The sequence below is a fragment of the Arachis ipaensis genome, chromosome B04 (genome assembly GCF_000816755.2).
Source record: "Arachis ipaensis cultivar K30076 chromosome B04, Araip1.1, whole genome shotgun sequence".
NCBI classification, from domain to species: Eukaryota; Viridiplantae; Streptophyta; class Magnoliopsida; order Fabales; family Fabaceae; genus Arachis; species Arachis ipaensis.
The window spans coordinates 9,502,076-9,513,527 of record NC_029788.2 but is presented as its reverse complement, the minus strand read 5'-3'; the positions used below and the strand labels follow the sequence as shown (position 1 = coordinate 9,513,527).

At 32.3% G+C, this 11,452-nt stretch overlaps 1 long non-coding RNA gene across 1 annotated transcript; it reads left to right on the top strand.

Moving 5' to 3' along the window:
* LOC110270525 lies at nucleotides 2,980-4,523 on the top strand. The gene is made up of 3 exons (XR_002360148.1): nucleotides 2,980-3,438; nucleotides 3,618-3,709; nucleotides 4,057-4,523. It is a non-coding gene; the product is annotated as an uncharacterized LOC110270525 (long non-coding RNA).

The window sequence follows — 11,452 nt, the reverse complement described above, 5'->3', positions numbered from 1 at the left end:
TCATTAATTTGCCATATGATAATAATTAGTTCCATTTTATATCTTATCACAAAATAGTAAGTGTTTTATTATTAGGTTTAATTATTTTATTTGTCTCTATAGTTTTATCAAATTTTTAATTAGGTCTTTATATTTTTTTCCTTTTAATTGAGTCCCTACACTGTTTTTACTTTTATAATTACGTCATTTTCATGTTAAAAATGTTAAAATTAATATAATATTTTTACCAAAATACATGCGGTCAAAGATTTAATTAAGTTTTTAATTATAAATATCTTCAATTTGTGAAAAAATATTCAGTTAACTCTAATATTTTTTACACTAAGAAGGATTTAATTAAAAAATTAAAGCAGTATAAGGACCTAATTGAAAGAAAAAAAGTATAGAGACCTAATTAAAAATTTGATAAAACTATAAGGACCAATAGAATAATTAAACTTTATTATTATAAGAAAAAAATTTAAAACATGATTTTGTTAAACATTTTTAGATTTCTATTGTGATGTATGCATTTATTATTCGATTTATTTAAACTTGTTCATTATAATGGTAAACAACTTTAAATTGTAAGTTATGATTTGTATTTTTATTCTATTATTTAAATTTTGAGTTTTATTATAATTTTATATATTTACTTGATTATTACCGGTTCAATTATCAATAAGTTTGACTAATAACTCATCAATTGAATCACTATTCCAATTACCTAACAAATCAGCATGATCAATCCAGTTTTGATAATTATGCAACTTGCATCAACATCCAAAAAACACTCAATTCTATGACTTCCGAAAAAACGTATCAACCCATTAACTTTTTAGTCACCGAAAAATAATAACAATTTTAATACACTGACAAGGTCATCTAATTATATATTTATATCTATTTTTTAGATAATTATTAATATAATTATATGAACCTTTTTCTTTATTATTAGTATTAAAACAGAACTTTTCTTTAGTATTGAGACGGGGCTATTAACCCATTAACTTAAGACCAATAAACAAAACACCATTAACTTAGGTCACAGCCCAAAAAAGAGGACCTTTTGGAATTTTTTCCCAAAACCACTAAACGGACTACTAGTATTAGATTTTGGCCCAAATATGGTCATTTGCATATTTTTATTTTTCAATAAAAGCCAATGTTATCAAAGAGAGTCGAAGAATAAATGGGGAGCCCTTTTGACGGCCCTAGATGGAAATCCAAAGAACAATGAATAGGAAGAGTAGCCAAAATAATCAAATTCTATAATTTATCTCACTAGTATGCTTAAACAAGTATCGAGAATTCAAATTTCGCCTTATGTATGCAGTAACCTATTGACCAGTAACAAATTCTTAAATGGAGTTCAATACCGCGATAGATTAATCCTTGACCTATCGAATTGGAGAATACCGTGAGAAACAAAAAAAATTCAAATTCTATAATTTATCTAAACTCCTGCAGCTTAAATAATCTTACAGACTTGACACCTAAAATGGGCCTAAAGCCAACATGACTCTATTTGGTAAAATATTGGTTGTATACCCATTATATATTTTAGAACCAGATGGTATCATGCGAAGTTTAAGCCCAAGAAATTTGAAATGCTTATTTTGTTTGCTATTTTCAATAATTAATTACTGTCATCTTCGAACAAGAAACACAGATTTTAAGAGGTTGAGATGGGTGGCCATGTAACCATGTTTCCACGGGGAAAAGCTTTTTGTTGGATATGGGCCTCCTTAGAAAGCTTCAATCAATAAAATGGGAAAATAGTAGTATTTAAGTGTTTGATGTAATTTTTAAAATTAAAGTATAATTTTTTAAAAAATTATTTAAATATTCCTATATGTAGCTAAACTGAATGATTGTTCGTTGAGGACGGAGAAGCTATTAGTGTATAAATTTAAGACAAAATGTGAGGTTGAAACAATTCATTCAAAGTTGTGTGGCTAAATCAATTTATAATTATAAAGATGACTAGCAAAATAGTGAAACTACATTCACAACTCACAAGCCTCGTTGTATAGACAGTGTTTCTTATGCTCACTGTTTTGATTCACCCACGAGATGACGGCTGTCAAAAATCAAAGGTGATCTCTCATGAAGCAAATTTTATCCACCTCTGGGTTGTGAATTGTATGGTACCTTTATTATGGTACTTAAATTGTTTATTTTTTTTTAAGTAAAAAATAAAATATTTAAAATAAAAAATAAATTATGTAAAATTTATTAAATATTATTTATTTATTTTTTTTAGTAATCTAGGTATAAAGTGATAGACACTGTAATATTCATTTTTTTTTACCCAACAAACTTGAAGAGTCTTTTATCCACAATCTTATATGTAACACCTGTTCTTTTTGGCTATGTAATTACAATCCTATCCTATATATACATTATTATTTACAATCTCTGTCCTTTTTTATCTTTTTATTAACCCATTTGAAGCTGAAAATGTGAGGAAACTACTTATTTCTTGAACTCTCTCCTGCGTTGCAAGGTCCCTTTTTATCTATTGGATCGAAGGCAGAGATGGTTTCAGCAATCCCCAAATCACTCTTTCGAGTTCAGATGCTGCTTTGTGATTGGTTTCGTAGTATAAATATGGGATTGCCGAGTAATTATCTCGCAGGTAATTGTTATAATTTTTGGTTAATAGGATGAAGGGAAGAAGTTTTAGCAATTTTGAACGTAGATGTTTAAAAAATTTTCGAATTTCAATCCTTTTGAATCTTTCTCTTTTTTAAGTTTCCTCTCCATCACTCTCATAATCTCTCTCTTCCTGGAACCCTTGCCCTTTTACTATTCTCTTTTTGTTTCCCCTTTCTCTCTTCTTTGATCTCATTTGATTAGAGAAGGAAATTATTATTAGAGTCTTTCAATTTGTAGGCCAGATGAAAATTATCAGCCCTTTTTCTACCTATTTGATTAGTGTTTTGATAAACCCCAATTAAATTTTACTAAGAATATTTTAAACTTGAGTTCAATTTCTAAATGGTTTCGTTGAGATGATTACTACTTCTCATACTTGAATTTCATACGTTTTGTATTGCTTTGTGATACATTCCATTATCACAAATTCACAATTACCAGGACAAATTCACTTTTATTATTGAAGGGGACTCTTTTTACAAATTTTTCAGCTTATTTTACGAAATGGGAGAATATGAGTTGAGAGCTGACAAGGAAAAATTGCGAGTAAGTTAATGATGAGAGGAGAAAGAAGAAATGGACTATACTTTCTGTTATAAGTAAAAATTCCTCCAAAAGTATATGAAATATTTGCATAAAGAGAATTGATTAAATACTCTTCTGAAAAACTTTGTCCTAACTTAATTTTGTATTTTTGTTCGCCAAAGTTTTGAAAATAATAATTTTAAGGATGTTTCAGGTTCATAATGATGATGAGGTAAGGGCATTGTTCATGCTGCTCTCCAACTTAAGCAATTGGTACATTCATATTTTATCAATACCCATCTTTCATTTCTCTCTAATTTTTATAAATTTGGTTTCAATTCTTATTTTTATGATGTTGGATACCCTCAAAGTTTGGCAGCTTTTTTCTTTTTGTATTTTGTCCACCAACGATTTGTAATTTTGTTTTTTTGTCATTGTGTTCAAAACTTCAGATAGTGAAAGAGACATAAGAGGTTTAAGTGGGAGACATACAAGGCACTATACCCATTACACTTGGGCTCTCGGGACAATATTCTTTCTTCAGGTAAGTTTGAATTTAAATATTTTAAAATGATCAAAGTATTTTGGTGGTCTGAGGTGAGTTTAAAATCTTACTATAGATTAATTTCACTTTTTTTTTGTTTAATTCTTTTCTTATTTTGATTAATAATTTGTTTTCAATGTTTTAGCTTTATATGTCAAATCAGAAATTTATTTAATTTATTTATTTATTTTTTTAACTTAAGATATTTTTTTAATTTTCACTTTTTTTAGTTCTTTTGTACGGAGTCTCCCTCCTTTTGTAGTATGATGATAATTTTTTTCGATTTAATTATTTGAGTAACATTATGATAAATTTATGATAATTTGGTCCTTGAAATTTCTGTGTAGATTTCATATTGTGGTATGTCGGTTAAAGTGGATTACCTACTAGAAGAGAATGTAAGATTCCAGAGGCTGCAACAACAGACATGCATCTACATTTATATGTGTATGTAAACATACATGCATATATTATATTGTTACTCATTTAGATCAAGTTTTTGTTCTTCACATTTTAATTACAAATGATTTTGTTTGTTTATGTTTGTTTTAATAGTCATGCTACTATCTCTTTTGCGAATCACTTTTTAGAAAATATTTTACTAAAGTGATGTTGCAATTGTGTCTATCATTGTTGCAGCCTTGTGAACCCGTGTGAACTAACAAAAGAAGAAGAGTATCTTGTACCAATCATTTATGGTACCATTTTGAATATGTATCTAGATTCTTAGTCAGGGTGACATTTATTATTGCTGCAATGCAATTGATGATTGAAAAAAAAATAGAAAAAAATAAGATCATATTTTAATTAATCTGTAAGCTCAAGAAATGTAGTATAGGAATGTAAGAAAAGTTTTGTGCAGGGTAATACTATTTGTCTGTTTAACTATTATTAAAAATCAAATGAAATGTTGTGGTATTTTTTCTTTTTCTTTATTCATTGTTTTTAAGGTGTTCATTTTATTTGGCCAAAAAAAGATGATTTCTCTGTCAACTAACTAATTCAATTTTCATGCTTAATGTAACACCTTGCCACACAGAACTTTACACCTAGGATGTAAAACAGAGGTGGCAAGGCGCTACAACTTCTAAAAGAAGGAAAAATTTATATACATAATATAGTGAAAAGGTTTATAACTAGGAGTCTTTGAGAAAAAATTAAAATAAAAAATGGTAAAACGAAAAGCGCAACATTCACGCTACGTAAGCGATAAACGAAAAAGATAAGAGAAGCTAATATAGATATAACCGAAAGAGAGTTCCAAGGTACAAATATCAAAGCTCAAGACTCAGCTCGCGAAGATAAACCGGCTTGATCATATAAGTATATAACATATATATAAGAAAACCCAAGAATAAACCCAAAATACAGAGTTACAAAACATATTTCTCCAAAATAACCTCTAAGAAGAAGTTAATATATCGCATACATAAGCAGTGGAGATAAAAGTATCTACATATGTACATATATCCAAAATAAAGCCCCAAAGACAAGAATCTCCGCTATCAGAAGCTTCCAGTATGCCTTAGTGAGGTGCCTCACGTCCTGCATCTAAAAACCACAAAATATGTATGAGTCCGGTTCTCAGCATGGTAACAGTGCCCACATAACTAACATATAAGGTCTCGGAAAAGCTGAAGGCAATCCTAGAACTTCCGACAATAGATTCAAACTTAAAACTAACATTTTAAACCATAAACAGAGTAAGGTATCTAAGGATTCCTGGTTCTATCTAACTTCCTAACTTAACCCCTAAGCTCTTCATCTCTTTCTCCAATCCTTCGAAACACCGATGCACAGACAGACAAAGTAGACAAGGCAAGCACAAGTAGATATTCAAACATAGCAAATATAGTAAATAAGCATAGATATTCAAGTAAGCAAACCCAAGTAGTGCAAACCAAACAAGTTACATAAATCCATATGATGCATGTATTTCCTACTGGCCATGAGCTCACGTGTCGGTTACTTTGTCAGAGCCCGACACATCCGGTAGCTAACCTGGATATCGTCCTCTTGAAAACCAGTGGGCGGTACAACACTACGAATCCCACCTGGCGGGTGGTACACCACCACGAACCCCACCATTGCGAGCGGTACACCACCACGAACCTCGCAAGATCTTCAATTGGAAAAACAACATACACATGTGGGCGGTAAACCACCACGAACCTCACACAACATTCTCTTTTAAAAACATGTGGGCGGTACACTGCCACGAACCCCACATACATTCTCTTTCTTTTAAAAATATGTGGGCGGTACACCACCACGAACCCCACATACGTATCGACAATGAGCAAGCGGTAAACCACCGCGAACCTTGCCAGGTCAAGCTCAAAACAATTTCATATTTAAACCTCTTTCTCAACATTACACCAACCTTTTATTAGCAAGTACTACAATAGTACATTCTCAAAAACATTTGATAGTAATATAGGAGTCTTTTCTTAAGATCCATACCTAAGGTAGTTACCAAAATAACACCGGCAGCTTAATTTCAATTATGTTTTTAAAATACCAAATGAATTTAGAATTGCACAAACTTTATGTCCAGGCAACTATCTCGGATTAAGCTTTCTAATAAACCAAAAATCATAATTTTTTGATCAATCTAACCTCGGAAATAGAAGAAAAACCATGCCTGCTCTGCAATGCTTAAAAACCAGAAAAACAGCAGCAGTGTGTAATATTCAATATTCCATATAAAATTCAAATTAATTCTAACCACCTTTAAAATTAATATGGTTAAACTTAACTTATCCAAGTTTCTTTCTCAATTAGTTCCAGGTCAATATCATTTTTAATGAAGAAGTTACACAATTTGAAAGTTAGATAGAAATAATTCAAAATCTATTTTAGAAATCAAGCAGCTTAGTATCTTTCAACTTGTATAACTTTTATTACAAAACTTCAATTAGGCTAAAGTTTGGTTTAAAAACTCCTAACTTATCTAGCAACAAGTGTGTCTTAGTTTCAGCCCAATTGCTATTCAATTCTAAGAGTTACAAGCATTGGAAATTGATGCATAACTTGCTGAAAACTGATTCTTTCCGGTTTTGATCACCAGTTTTCAAAAATTCACAACTCCCGATTCTTAACTCCTAAAATTCTGAAATTTTAGAGCAATAAATCAAGTTAATCAAATTTTAAAACAAAATTAGTTTCACTCCAAAACTCAGCTTGTAGGAGTCGCAGCAAGACAAACAAGTTGCTGCCCTGTTTGAACTTCTCTGCTGCAGGACAGATTTATCAACTTAACTTTAAAAATTTGCCATAAATTGTACATTTAACAAAAATGCCTCAAATTTTCCAGTCCAATTTCCTATATTCCCAAGTTTAATCCAGACTTGGTCCCACACAATTCCAATCATCACAAAATTAGTTATAATTTTTCAAAGTTTCTATCTTCATTTAAAAGTAATGCAGAAAATCAAATTTCATAATTCAACTTTGAAAATTCATAACTAATTCTCTAGTTAATACGAAATCTTTAAAATTGAATATTGATAACTATACTTGTTGTAGTTCGCTTAGCTTTTAGTCTCATATAATTCCAATCACTATTAAGATGCTGGTTTACTTTTAAAGTTGCCATTTCATTTCAAAACTTCATATTTTCAACAAGTAGTTTAGTATTTCAAAATTCAACCCCTTTAATACTTCTCAAAATCGATTCCAAATCAACTACCAACCAAATTCATCGCCACCACAATACATCAATAACCAGCTCAACGACAACAATCCAATAAAATTATCAAAATTCAGAAATTCTCAACAAGTGGTCATCAAACAATTCCCAATCCACATAATCAATCAATATCACTAATCAACAGTTCAACTCTTATCTTATGGTCACCTAACCTACGTTTTCACGACACATTATATTTTAATTACGAGAAACCGAAACCATACCTTGACCGATTTTCACGTATTTCCCAAGACCACCCACTAGGCAAGATTGCAAGCCTCAACACCAAAAATTCAGCAACTAGTTTCCAACTCCAAGCTTCCAATGTCCACAATCCAAGTTCCAATATATATATATACCTAATACATATATACAACATATAGATAACCAAATTCAATACCCAACTCACATTGGCTAAGAAATGGTAGAATTTGAGAGTCCTCACCTTGTCTATGTCTTGATTGAACAAAGACCCACAAGTTCCTCAAGCTAAACTTGAACCTAGAGAACCAAAATCACAATTTCTCAACACCGATTCTCACTAATTTTCAAGAATTAAGGGGGCAGAGAGGCTGGAGTGTTCGAGTGACTTACCAAAGAAATTGTTCCGATGGAATCGTAGAGCTCGACGCGGTGAACGCGTAGTCGTAAACGGTGCGGCGATCAGAGCTCGGAGCAAGAAGTTATTATATAGACACACACACACACACACACCTTGCCAATGAAAAATTGGAACAAAGCATGACAAGTTCACCAAGTTAATTTGATCCTTATAATGTACCGGACTTTGTAGAGCTCGACGCCATGGTCGTGTGGTCACAAACGGTGCGGCGATCGAAGCTACCGATTAAAAGTTACATGGATTTGAATAAAATCAAGGGTTTGTGAACTTAATTAATACATGTTCTTCCCCTTTTTGAATATTCCCAGCGTGTATGCATGCTGAATGGGGAAGATAATGAGCTGAAGCTCATTAAGTATGATGGGTTAGTTGGGCCCACGGGCCCGATTTGACTGGTTCGGTTCATTCGACTCAATTTTGGACTAAATTTTTTAAAATTAGTGTCAAAATTTTTATTTTAATTTGCTCTATCCTATTTTGTTATAAAATTTATGTTTCTAACTTATTTTGTTAAAATTTAATTTATTGACAATTATTCGCTAATTTTACGGAATTTACACTTAAAGTTTCTCTTTTTATATAGATGATGCGATTTGCTGTTTTATTGTTGTGATTAGTTCCATTCCATCAATACCAATAATGAAAATTTGTATGTTTTATGCCTTATTTATAGGGTTATCTTGCACAAGTGTTTGCCTTTCAATATCAGCATTCTATCATCACAGATGTTAAAATCTGGGTATGCTCCCCTTATTTAGTGCAAAAATGTTCACTTATATTTTGGAGTACCTATGATCTTCTTGAGGTTGTACAAAATGATAAAATATATGACAACGAATGAAATGTGAAAAAATAGTAAAGTTAATTTTAGAAAATATATAAATAAATAATAACTAAATAAAATGAAAGATAATAAACAATCTTAGTTTATAACCTTAGAATTTTAATGGTTGAAAAAGAGAAGAATTATATACTTCTAATTAACGGATGGTTCATATTGAAGAGACTCACCTATAAATTGAGTTTTTCTTTAATTCATTTCAATCAAGTCATCCAGATAGAATAAAATAATATTTTTTTGATTAATTTTCTCCTATATATGATAGAGAGAAGTGTGTTCTCTTTTTGTCAAGAGAGAGTGTTATTGTAATCTCCTTGTGATAGAGAGAAGTTGTAATTCTCAAAGAAAGTTATTCAATTGTTTCCATATTTTATACAAATTTCTAATTTTTCATCTCTATATTTTGCTGTGTCATTTGTCTGGTACCTAACAGTGGTATCAGAGCCAAAGGTTGCTGATTAATATTTTTTTTTTTCGCTGCGAGTTACCGTCTAAAAAAAATGGCAGCAAAGTATGAAATTCCAAAATTCAGTGGGAGTAATTTTTCCATATAGAAATTGAAGATAAAAGCCATTATGAGAAAAGACAATTGCGTGACAGCAATTGAAGGTAGACCTACTGGAATTACAGATGAAAAATAGAAGGAGATGTACAACAATGCTGTTGCAAACTTACACTTGGCACTAGCTGATTCAGTTTTATCAAGTGTAGCAGAGAAAAAGACAGCAAAGAAAATTTGGGATGCTCTCACCAAATTATATGAAGTCAAGTCACTTCACAACAAGATATTCTTGAAGAGAAGACTTTATACTCTTCGAATGAGTGAATCCACATCGGCAACGGATCACATCAACAATCTAAATATGCTATTTTCCCAACTCTCATCGTTGGAATATACCATAGCGGAAAACGAATGTGCAGAGCTCTTACTTCAAAGTCTACCAGATTCATATGATCAACTTATCATTAACTTAAATAATAATGTTTGACTGATTATCTTTCTTTTAATGACATGGCTGCTGCGGTTCTTGAAGAAGAATCTAGGCGCAAGAATAAGGAAGATAGATTAGAGAGCTCAAAACAAGCAGAGGCTTTGTTGATGACTAGAGGAAGATCAATGGAGCGTGGTTCCAGTGGGAGTCAAAGTAGACCAAAGTCACAAAGTAAGAAACAGGTCAAATGCTACGATTGTGGTAAGAGAGGGCACTTCAAGAAAGATTGTTGGAATAAGAAGAGTATAGAGAAGGTTCCAGAAGGATCAAGTTCTCAAGGATGTGTTGCAAGTACCTCTGATGATGAAGAAATCCTGTATGGCGAAGCAACAATTGGTTCTAAAGGCAGTAAACAGCTCACTGATGTTTGGATTGTTGATTCAGGAGCAACATGGCACATAACTCCTCATCGTGATTGGTTTTGTACATATGAACCTGTCTTGGAAGGATCTGTGTTTATGGGAAACGATCATGCCTTAGAAATTGTTGGAATGGGTACTGTCAAAATAAAAATGTTTGATGGTTCTATTCGTTCACTTCAAGGGGTAAGACACATGAAAGGCTTGAAGAAGAATTTGTTGTCGATTGGGAGACCCATATTGAAAGTGGGATCTTAAAAGTTGTTAAAGCAGCTCTTGTGGTAATAAAAGCAGAAAAGATTGCAGCAAATCTATACATGCTTGTGGGAGATACTTTGCAAGAGGCAGAGGCATCAGTTGCTTCAACAAGCCAAGAAGAAATGACGATGATATGGCATTGCAAACTAGGCCACATGTCAGAACGAGGCTTGAAGATTCTTGTAGAACGTAATCTCATTCCCGGGCTCAAATTGTTAAACTTACCGTTTTGTAAGCACTGCGTTACAAGCAAACAACATAGATTGACGTTTGGTAGATCAACTGCTCGGAGCAAGCACATATTGGAGTTGATTCATTCTGATGTGTGGGAATTGCCGGAGATATCCCTAGGAGGAGCAAAATATCTTGTATCATTTATTGATGATTACTCTAGGAGGCTATGGGTGTACCCGATCAAGAAAAAGTCAGACGTGTTTGCGATGTTCAAAGAGTTCAAAGCAAAGTTAGAACTTGAATCTGGAAAGAAGATCAAGTGTTTAAGGACAGATAATGGAGGAGAATATATTGATGGTGATTTTCTAATATTTTGCAAGCAAGTAGGTATTCAACGACAATTCACAGTTGCATATACGCCTCAGCAAAATGGTGTAGCAGAGCGAATGAATAGGACTCTCCTAGAAAGAGCACGAGCTATGTTGCAAACTGCAGGTTTAGCCAAGTCTTTTTGGGCAGAAGCTGTTAAAACCGCCTGTTATGTGATAAATCGGTCACCATCAACTGCAATTGAGTTAAAGACACCAATGGAGATGTGGAAAGGTAAGCCACCTAATTATTCTTCTTTACATATATTTGATTGTCCTGTGTACGTGATGTACAATTCCCAAGAAAGAACAAAGCTAGACCCAAAGTCTAGAAAATGTATATTCTTGGGTTATGCTGACGGAGTTAAGGGGTATTGCCTATGGGATCCCACTGCCCGCAAGGTAGTTGTCAGTAGAGATGTGATATTTGCAGAAGAT